This window comes from Balaenoptera musculus, chromosome 17 (genome assembly GCF_009873245.2).
Source record: "Balaenoptera musculus isolate JJ_BM4_2016_0621 chromosome 17, mBalMus1.pri.v3, whole genome shotgun sequence".
Lineage (NCBI taxonomy): Eukaryota > Metazoa > Chordata > Mammalia > Artiodactyla > Balaenopteridae > Balaenoptera > Balaenoptera musculus.
In genome coordinates, this window is record NC_045801.1 from 68604455 (window position 1) to 68615444 (window position 10990).

Sequence of the window (10990 nt, forward strand, 5' to 3'; positions counted from 1 at the left end):
GTGATGTTGAGCAGCTTTTCATGTGCTTCTTGGCCATCTGTATGTCTTCTTCAGAGAAATGTCTATTTAGGTCTTCTGCCCATTTTTTGATTGGGTTGTTTGTTTTTTTAGTATTGAGCTGCTTGAGCTGTTTATATATTTTGGAGATTAATCCTTTATCCATTGATTCGTTTGCAAATATTTTCTCCCAATTAGGTCCCATTTGTTTATTTTTGTTTTTATTTCCATTACTCTAGGAGGTGGATCAAAAAAGGTTTTGCTGTGATTTATGTCAAAGAGTGTTCTTCCTATGTTTTCCTCTAAGAGTTTTATAGTGTCCGGTTTACATTTAGGTCTCTAATCCATTTTGAGTTTATTTCTGTGTATGGTATTAGGGAGTGTTCTAATTTCATTCTTTTACATGTAGCTGTCCAGTTTTCCCAGCACCACTTATTACAGAGACTGTCTTTTCTCCATTGTATATCCTTGCCTCCTTTGTCATAGATTAGTTGACCATAGGTGTGTGGGTTTATCTCTGGGCTTTCTATCCTGTTCTATTGATCTATATTTCTGTTTTTGTGCCAGTACCATATTCTCTTGATTACTGTAGCTTTGTAGTATAGTCTGAAGTCAGGGAGTCTGATTCCTCCAGCTCCATTTTTTCCCCTGAAGACTGCTTTGGCTATTCGGGGTCTTTTGTGTCTCCATACAAATTTTAAGATTTTTTGTTCTAGTTCTGTAAAAAATGCCACTGGTAATTTGGTAGGGATTGCATTGAACCTGTAGATTCCTTTGGGTAATATAGTCATTTTCACAATGTTGATTCTTTCAATCCAGGAACATGGTATATCTCTCCATCTGTTTGTGTCATCTTTGATTTCTTTCATCAGTGTCTTATAGTTTTCTGAGTATGGGTCTTTTACCTCCTTAGGTAGGTTTATTCCTAGGTATTTTATTCTTTTTGTTGCAATGGTGAATGGGATTGTTTCTTTAATTACTCTTTCCGATATTTCTTTGTTAGTGTATAGGAATGCAAGAGATATCTGTGCATTAATTTTGTATCTTGCAACTTTACCAAATTCATTGATTAGCTCTAGTAGTTTTCTGGTGGCATCTTTAGGATTCTTTATGTATAGTATCATGTCATCTGCAAACAGTGACAGTTTTACTTCTTCTTTTCCAATTTGTATTCCTTTTACTTCTTTTTCTTCTCTGATTGCCGGGGCTAGGATTTCCAAAACTATGTTGAATAATAGTGGTGAGAGTGGATATCCTTGTCTTGTTCCCAATCTTAGAGGAAATGCTTTCAGTTTTTCACCATTGAGAATGATGTTTGCTGTGGGTTTGTCATATATGGCCTTCATTATGTTGAGGTAGGTTCCCTCTAAGCCTACTTTCTGGAGAATTTTTATCATAAATGCGTGTTGAATTTTGTCAAAAGCTTTTTCTGCATCTATTGAGATGATCATATGGTTTTTATTCTTCAATTTGTTAATATGGTGTATCACATTGATTGGTTTGTGTATTTGAAGAATCCTTGCCTCCCTGGGATAAATCCCACTTGATCATGGTGTGTGATCCTTTTAATGTGTTGTTGGATTCTGTTTGCTAGTATTTTGTTGAGGATTTTTGCATCTATATTCATCAGTGATATTGGTCTGTAATTTTCTTTTTTTGTAGTATCTGTGTCTGGTTTTGGTATCAGGGTGATGGTGGCCTCATAGAATGGGTTTGGGAGTATTCCTTCCTCTGCAATTTTTTGGAAGAGTTTGAGAAGGATGGATGTTAGCTCTTCTCTAAATGTTTGATAGAATTCACCTGTGAAGCCATCTGGTCCTGGACTTTTGTTTGTTGGAAGGTTTTAAATCACAGTTTCAATTTCATTACCTGTGGTTGGTCTGTTCATATTTTCTATTTCTTCCTGGTTCAGTCTTGGAAGGTTATACCTTTCCAAGAATTTGTCCATTTCTTCCAGGTTGTCCATTTTATAGGCATAGAGTTCCTTGTAGTAGTCTCTTACGATGCTCTGTATTTCTGCCGTGTCCGTTGTAACTTCTCCTTTTTCATTTCTAATTTTATTGATTTGAGTCCTCTCCCTCTTTTTCTTGATGAGTCTGGCTAAAGGTTTATCAATTTTGTTTATCTTCTCAAAGAACCAGCTTTTAGTTTTATTAATCTTTGCTATTGTTTTCTTTGTTTCTATTTCATTTATTTCTGCTCTGATCTTGATGATTTCTTTCCTTCTGCTAACTTTGGGTTTTGTTTGTTCTTCTTTCTGTAGTTCCTTGAGGTGTAAGGTTAGATGGTTTATTTGAGAGTTTTCTTGTTTCTTGAGGTAGGCTTGTATTGCTATAAACTTCCCTCTTAGAACTGCTTTTGCTGCATCCCATAGGTTTTGGATCATCTTGTTTTTGTTGTAATTTGTCTCTAGGTATTTTTTGATTTCCTCTTTGATTTCTTCAGTGATCTCTTGGTTATTTAGTAACGTATTGTTTAGCCTCCATGTGTTTGTGTTTTTTACGTTTTTTTCCCTGTAATTGGTCTCTAATCTCATAGCATTGTGCTTGGAAAAGATGTTTGATATGATTTCCGTTTTCTTAAATTTACCAAGGCTTGATTTGTGACCCAAGATGTGATCTATCCTGGAGAATGTTCCTTGTGCACTTGAGAAGAAAGCGTAATCTGCTGTTTTTGGATGGAATGTCCTATAAATATCAATTAAATCTGTCTGGTCTATTGTGTCATTTAAAGCTTGTGTTTCCTTACTAATTTTCTTTCTGGATGATCTGTCCATTGGTGTAAGTGAGGTGTTAAACTCCTCCTCTGTTACTGTGTTACTGTCGATTTCCTCTTTTATAGCTGTTAGCAGTTGCCTTATGTATTGAAGTGCTCCTATGTTGGGTGCATATATATTTATAATTGTTATATCTTCTTCTTGGATTGATCCCTTGATCATTATGTAGTGTCCTTCCTTGTCTCTTGTAACATTCTTTATTTTAATGTCTATTTTATCTGATATGAGTATTGCTACTCCAGCTTTCTTTTGTTTTCCATTTGCATGAAATATCTTTTTCCATTCCCTCACTTTCAGTCTGTATGTGTCCCTAGGTCTGAAGTGGGTCTCTTGTAGACAGCATATATATGGGTCTTGTTTTTGTACCCATTAAGCACACCTGTGTCTTTTGGTTGGAGCATTGAATCCATTCATGTTTAAGGTAATTATTGGTATGTATGTTCCTATTACCATTTTCTTAACTGTTATGGGTTTGTTTTTGTAGGTCCTTTTCTTCTCTTGTGTTTCCCACTTAGAGAAGTTCCTTTAGCATTTGTTGTAGAGCTGGTTTGGTGGTGCTGAATTCTCTTAGCTCTTGCTTGTCTGTAAAGCTTTTGATTTCTCTGTTGAATGTGAATGAGATCCTTGCCAGGTAGAGTAATCTTGGTTGTAGGGTCTTCCCTTTCATCGCTTTAAATATACGTGCCACTTCCTTCTGGCTTGTAGAGTTTCTGCTGAGAAATCAGCTGTTAACCGTATGGTAGTTCCCTTGTATGTTATTTGTCATTTTCCCCTTGTTGCTTTCAATAATTTTTCTTTGTCTTTAATTTTTGCCAATTTGATTACTGTGTGTCTTGTTGTGTTTCTCCTTGGGTTTATCCTGCATGGGACTCTCTGTGCTTCCTGGACTTGGGTGGCTATTTCCCTTCCCATGTTAGGGAAGTTTTTGACTATAATCTCTTCAAATATTTTCTTGGGTTCTTTCTCTCTCTTTTCTCCTTCTGGGACCCCTATAATGCGAATATTGTTTCGTTTAATGTTGTCCGAGAAGTCTCTTAGGCTGCCTTCATTTCTTTTCATTCTTTTTCCTTTCTTCTGTTCCACGGCAGTGAATTCCACCATTCTGTCTTCCAGATCACTTATCCATTCTTCTGCTTCAGTTATTCTGCTATTGATTCCTTCTAGTGTATTTTTCATTTCAGTTATTGTATTGTTCATCTCTGTTTGTTTGTTCTTTGATTCTTCTAGGTCTTTGTTAAACATTTCTTGCATCTTCTCGATCTTTGCCTCCATTCTTTTTCCGAGGTCCTGGATCATCCTCACTATCATTATTCTGAATTCTTCTTCTGGTAGGTTGCCTATCTCCATTTATTTGTTTTTCTGGGGCTTTATCTTGTTCTTTCATCTGGTACATAGTCCTCTGCCTTTTCATCTTGTCTGTCTTCCTGTGAATGTGGTTTTCCTTCCACAGGCTGCTGAATTGTAGTTCTTGTTTCTGCTGTCTGCCCTCTGGTGGATGAGGGTATCTAAGAGGCTTGGGCAAGCTTCCTGATGGGAGGGACTGGTGGTGGTAGAGCTGGGTGTTGCTCTGGTGGGCAGAGCTCAGTAAAACTTTAATCCACTTGTCTGCTGATGGGTGGGGCTGGGTTCCCTCCCTGTTGGTTGTTTGGCCTGAGGCGACCCAGCACTGCAGCCTACCCAGCTCTTTGGTGGGGCTAATGGCAGACTCTGGGAGGGCTCACTTCAAGGAGTACTTCCCAGAACTTCTGCTGTCAGTGTCCTTGTCCCCACCGTGAGCCACAGGCACCCTGTGCCTCTGCAGGAGAACCTCCAACACTAGCAGGTAGGTCTGATTCAGTCACCTATGGGGTCACTGCTTCTTCCCCTGGGTCCTGATGCTCACACTACTTTGTGTGTGTCCTCCAGGAGTGGAGTCTCTGTTTCCCCCAGTCCTGTAGAAGTCCTGCAATCAAATCCCACTAGCCTTCAAAGTCTGATTCTCTAGGAATTCCTCCTCCCGTTGCCGGACCCCCAGGTTGGGAAGCCTGACGTGGGGCTCAGAACCTTCACTCCAGTGGGTAGACTTCTGTGGTATAAGTGTTCTCCAGTTTGTGAGTCCCCCACCCAGCAGTTATGGGATTTGATTTTATTGTGATTGTGCCCCTCCTACCGTCTCATTGAGGCTTCTCCTTTGTCTTTGGATGTGGGGTATTTTTTTGGTGAGTTTCAGTGTTTTCCTGTCGATGATTATTCAGCGGTTAGTTGTGATTCTGGCGCTCTTGCAAGAGTGAGTGAGCGCATGTCCTTCTACTCTGCCAGCTTGAACCAATCTCTCTATTTTCCCCCAGTTTTATTGAGATATAATTGACATAGAACATTGTATTAGTTTAATTTGTACAACACAATGATTTGATGTATGTATATATTGTGAAACGATCATCACAAATTTAGTTATCATCTATCATCTCACATGAACGAGTTTTTTTCCTTGTGATGAGAACTTTGAAGATCTATTCTCTTACCTATATACTTGTATTCTATGAAAATGCCACCTTAATAATAGTGTTGACTTCTGAAAAATATACTGAGGTTGAAGGGGTGGGGTGGAGAATTATGTTTTTAAAGGAATAGATTTGTTACTGAGTCTAAGCTCGTACTGTTTGCCATGCGAGAAGCCAGTAAATTGAGAAACGAGTTGTTGGGGCAAGGAATAGCTAGAAACTTTATTCAGAAAGCCAGCAGACCGAGAAAATGGTGGACTCGTGTCCCAAAGAACCATCTTGCCTAAGTTAGAATTCAGGCTTCTTTTATACTAAAAAGAGAGGGAGTAAAGTCAAACATTTCCTGGTTCTGGTCAGCCTCCAGAGGGGGTGTGTTAATTTCTTCCTTCCTGCAGTCATTCACAGGTAGGCCTGGTCAGGATGTTTCCTGTGAGCTAAACAAAGGTATTTTAGCTTAATGTTTATTAGCTGGGGGGGTTTAGGCAGGGTTCCCAGAGATGGGCCATTATGTGTAATTTAAGAGTATAGGCAACATCCCTTTAGTGATTAACTTGTAATAGAATACAAAGGTTCTTCCTTATTGCAGTTTCTGTATTGCTTGATGTTTTTGTTTTTTACCATGAGAGTATATGCATGCATTGCTGGTTTGTTTTAAAAGTAAATGAAAAGGTAAAAGTAATAAAATTTTAAGAGTAAGTTGCTGGCATGATAGCCTCCACGTAAAGACCTTCCCCTGTATAACCCCAACAGAACCAGCCAATGAGGAAACTAACATGGACACACGACTGCCATCTATCTGCACACTCTGCTCCCGTCTCTCCAATTGTTCCAGTAGTGTCCTTTATCTCAAAAGGATCCAGCCCTCCTCCCCTCTGGGTCACTATGGCCCTGCTCTCTTACCCTGCATGGATGCCTGCCTTGCTTTGCCAGGACAGACAACTTTAGGACTAAGTTGGTTAAGAAAGAAAAGGAAGGGAAGGAAAGAGGAAGATCTCTCTCTCTATCTATCTATCTATTTATCCATCTGTCTATCTATATGTAAAATTTATTGCTCTTTTGGTACAACACCTCCAAAGAGAGCCTCAAAGTGTAACTGAAATATTTGAGTCAAGTTTGCCCCCTCCGGGTAGGTGCCCCTTCAGGGCCAGCCAGCAGTGTCTTTGTGTGGAGAAAGCAATGACACTTGCCTCTAGTAGGGATCCTGAGGGCAGTGCACAAATCAGACATCTACATTCAGTGGTCTCCAGAGTCAGATCTCCAGGCCTGTCACCGATGGCTTTGTGACTTCAGACAAGCCTCTCTCTCTCTACGTAGGGGTAAATGGAGTGGGTAAAAGAAAGAACTGCCTCACAGCGTTGTTTGGAGGTCTACGTGAGCCAAGGCACTTTAAGCACTTAGCACAGTGTCTGGCACATGGTAAACACCCAGTAATGTTCGCTTTTGTTGATATAGCTGCATTTATCTAAATGTAAGGGAGTTCACTGCACCCCAGCTGGAGGGCCCAGGAAGATGTGTGGGTTTAGCCTGTGGTTTTGGGTAGCCCCTGGCACACAGCCCTAGGTGCCTAGCAGTGTGTTTATCCAGTTTCAAAGGCCAGGCTTGGCTTTCTGTCCTTCCTCCCCTCTGGCTGAAGGAGCAGGGAGTAGACAGACAGAATAGCCAGGCATCCCTTCTCCTACTTCCTGCTTCCTTCCCCAATCTCCGCCTCTCACCGCATCCTGAGGAAGAACAAAGCAGAAGATGGGAAAGTGAAACAGGACCAGGCTGAGCGGCTTCACAGGAGCACCAGCTCCCAGGGGCTGCAGAGGCAGCACGCTGACACCCAGAGCCCCGCCAGGGTCCTAGGGAGCCCAGATGACAAAAGCCTTGGCTTTGTTCTGGTTTCTTTATGTGTGGCAAGAGGGCAGGACCCTGAGGCTGGAACCCGTTCCCCTGGGAGGGTGGTTTCTCCAGACAGCAGGGAAAAGTCTCCATCCCGCTTTCCAGCCAGCTTCTAAACTGGCCACCTGCTTGGTCTACACGGCAGTGCCTCTCTGGGGTTTTTCATGACAAATGGAGTCTCCTGGGTTGTTTGGGGATACGGGGTTTGTGTGAGAGACTGGGGAGCCTACTTTCCTGATGAGGTCACTATTCCTTGAGTAATTACCTTGCTTTCCTTGGCCTGAGCAAGCGGCAGGAATGCCTTGGAGCCCTGTTTGTTTGTGAAACATCAAATCCCCGCCTAGTTACGCCCAGGCGGGCCAGCTTGCTTCCAGACCCCGAGCCCTCGTACTTCTTGGGTCTTGAGCCCTGCGGGGACCGGTGTCTGCTGGCTGCCTTGGAACGGAAGGGCTGGAGCCCGGCTGGGGCAGGTGGGACGGGGGCCAGCGTGCCTCGTCGGGGCCTGGGAGCTCCTGAGCCCATGTGCGTTGTAGGTCTCGTCTGCGGGGGAGTTTTGATGGTGGGGATCGTTGGCAAGGGGCCGGGGCGGCATTTGGCAGTGAGCGCTCAGCTCCTGGAGCGGGAGGGCCGCTTGGATTCTCGGCGAAGTCGAAGGAGGGGTCGCTGCTTCCACTTCCTGCCTGGGAGCCGAGGGCCGCCGGCTTGCCCTGGCCTGGCCGGGCGGGCGGCCACCTGGGGAGGGGGGTGAGGGTGGGTTGGTGGGGGGAGCAGGTAGCCTGGGGCCCCGTCGGCCTGGAGCCCACCAGCTGCCGACGGGCCTGGCCCAGGAGTCGGGCTCCAGGCTCTGAGAATGGTTCTATTCTGGGCCGCTGACTAGCTCCTCAGCCCTCACTCCCGCCTTGAGCTTCCTGAGTCACTCCTCCCCACTCCCAGCTCTGCTTCTTTCTGAATGGAGCAGATTATCACAACACCATATGGTGGAAAAGCAATTCATAATTCATAAAGCCCTTCTATGCACCGGCTCTCTTCGAGCTTTCATCAGTCTGTGAGGGCCACTGGGCAGGTGACTGAATCCATGCGTCTCAGAGGAAGGGCAGTGGAGGCTCAGAGAAACGTAAGCAGCTTGACCATCAGGACACACACAACACATGTACAAACACACACAACGCACAACATGCACACGCGCACACACACACACACACACACTGCAAGTCAGTGTGCGGCTGGGCCTACGGTCAGGCTTCCTGCCACGAGGCTGGTGCTCATCCCCAGCCCCTGGGTGATCGTGGGGCACAGGCTGGCAAGCGGGCCCCTGCAGTACCGCCTGTGCTGGCCACTTCCTTTCTTCTTCCTGGAGGACGTGAGTTTTCCGGGCATATCGTACTTCGGCTCCAAGGAATTTAAAACACTGGTGGTGAGAAGCAGGTCTCTAGACAAAGTGGAGAAAGTCGCCTGAATTTGCTTCCCCTTTCCAGGCCCTTTCTTCCCTTCCTGCCTCAGCAGTTCACCTCCTCCTTTCACCTTACCTCCTGGTCCCTAAGAAACCCTCTTCTCCTTTCCTTCGTTCACCTACTCTAAGGCACAAATGACTGATACGGTTCAAAGGGTTCCCCCTCCATACCTTAGCCCCCCTTAACGATCACGTGGTCTATGCCTCAACTTACAAGACAGGCACATTCAAACACATTGTCTCCAGGAGGGAAGCACAGATTTTTAAACAACTGGCGCTGCCTGGGCAAACGACCCATGAGAACCAACGCTGGTCCTGGCGCTGAGTGGGCCCTGGAGCCCCTGCACCCTAGAGCTGGGCGTTACCCCCAGCAGCTGGTCCAGGGGGCGGCGGTCTGCAAGGGTCCCGGCGAGGGCCTGGGTAACCGGGGCTGGGTGGGTGGTGCTTCAGGGAGCTCTGGGCTTTGACCTTTACCAGCTAGCGTGGGAGCACGGCCACACTTTCCCACGCGCACCACTATACTGCTGCGTACTGGCTGCATATTCACGCCCACGTTTCGTTGCATCTTTTCCAGGACATTCGGAGGAAGATACCACACTTTCTTTTTAACAGCTGTGGAAACTGAGTGTCCATGAGGTTCAACAGCTTCTCAAGCTTTCATAGCCAGTGAGTGTTTCTGGCAGTTGGAGAAGTTCAGAGCATGGGGTACCCAAGATGGGAGGCCCTTTGTGGGATAAAGGAGGTCGGAGCCCTGGGTGGGCAGAGGACACCGGGAGGGCTCAGGCCCCACCAGAGGTCAAGGGGCAGGGGGAGGGAAAGTGGGGAAAGGGACAGAAAGATGATGTGTGTGCTTATGCAGACTGGGAAGATGGCAGGGGTGGGGTGGGCGGACACTGAGAAACTGAGAACAAGCCGCTGTCACCGCAGTTTTAGTGTGGCCAGAGCCAGTCCTGAGTGAAACAAAGAAACCATTTCCATTGTTTGCTTTGCTTCTTGCCCTGTATCTGAACGTGGTCGCCCAGAGAATGTGATCCCTTGGAGGACTGGCTGTGGCATTTGATTTTAGAAATAGCTGTGTCTGGTTCATCAGGGGCTGCTGATGAACTCCTGATGTCCTCCCCACCTCCTCTTCCCCCCATAACCCTGAGCTCCGTGGAGTCTGTGAGCAAAAGCTGGCTGGTGTTAAGTGGAGCTTCTCCCTGAAGAATTCTGGGACCCAGGTGGTCAAAGAGTAGGAAATTCAACTTGTTCTTCTACGGATGGAGTCCAAAACGTGGGTCAGCACTTGCCCGGAATTCCAGTAGCCCTCCCCACTGGGGGCTGGATCCAGATCCCCCTGTCCTTCCTGGAAAAGCACAGGCACCTCTTAGGCCAACAGGCAAAGCCCTGGATGTTTGGCTCCAGGGGAAGGGAGTTTAGCCTCATGGCAACCTGTGTTCCTAGGGGCCAGCCGCGGGCTTGGGACTTAACGAGGTTTCCAGGAGCACGCGGGGTGGAAGGAGGGCCTATGGGTGAGGTGGTATGAGCCTCCGTACTTGTTTCTCCACAGACCCAACAAGGGGCACAGAACCAGCTGCCCTGTCAATGATGGAGTCACACATCAGGTCTTTCTTTAGGTCAGTTCCACTCCCTGGGCAGCACATGCCTCTCCCAACAGAGGACATTCATAGGTATGAGTCTTGTCCCATAGCCAAAGTGACTGCCCCCTGAGATCTCTGTCCCTCTGCACCGTGGCAGTGCCTTCACCACAAACCTCTCAACAGAGGCTGACATTCTTATAAGAAATTGAAAACTAAATGGAATTGTAATCCTTAGGAGAGTTGTCTTTTTGTCTGTGCTTCTCCTTGCGTGTCCCTAGGTCTCTGCCAACTTAGAGACAACGTGTCACATGATGCCTTTTCAAAGCGGGCTCTGGCTGTCGCTGCTTTCCCTACCCACTGCCCATCTGCCAGATCTAGGGGCGGGGTGGAGGCTGCCACAGAGAGCATCCAGTAAGAGCTGAAATATGTGACTGGGACTTGGTCCTAACAGAGGTGACTTTATTACCCGAAATGTCTTGGAACTCCTGTTGCCTCTGGCTCAAGAGGACTCCAGGCTCCTTCATTCCCGGACAGCCGTCTGCAGCCAGCCTTGGCGTCCTTCGGCCAGTGGCTGTGATGTGAGTCACGGGGGCAGTCTCCAGACAGGCTGACTGTGAGGTGGGCACAGAGGGATGGTCACTGAGCCCCCTGGGGTTTGTGGTGGGGACAGAGGGCAGCATCCCAGGGAGGAGGGTGAATGCTGAGAGCACAGGTCAGGCCAGGCCAGACCGCAACAGAAGTGGCCCCGGTGCTGACTGCTGGGCGGGGCCTGTAATATCAAAACCAGACATTGCCTTAGGATGGAAAGAACATGCTGGGTTCTTTC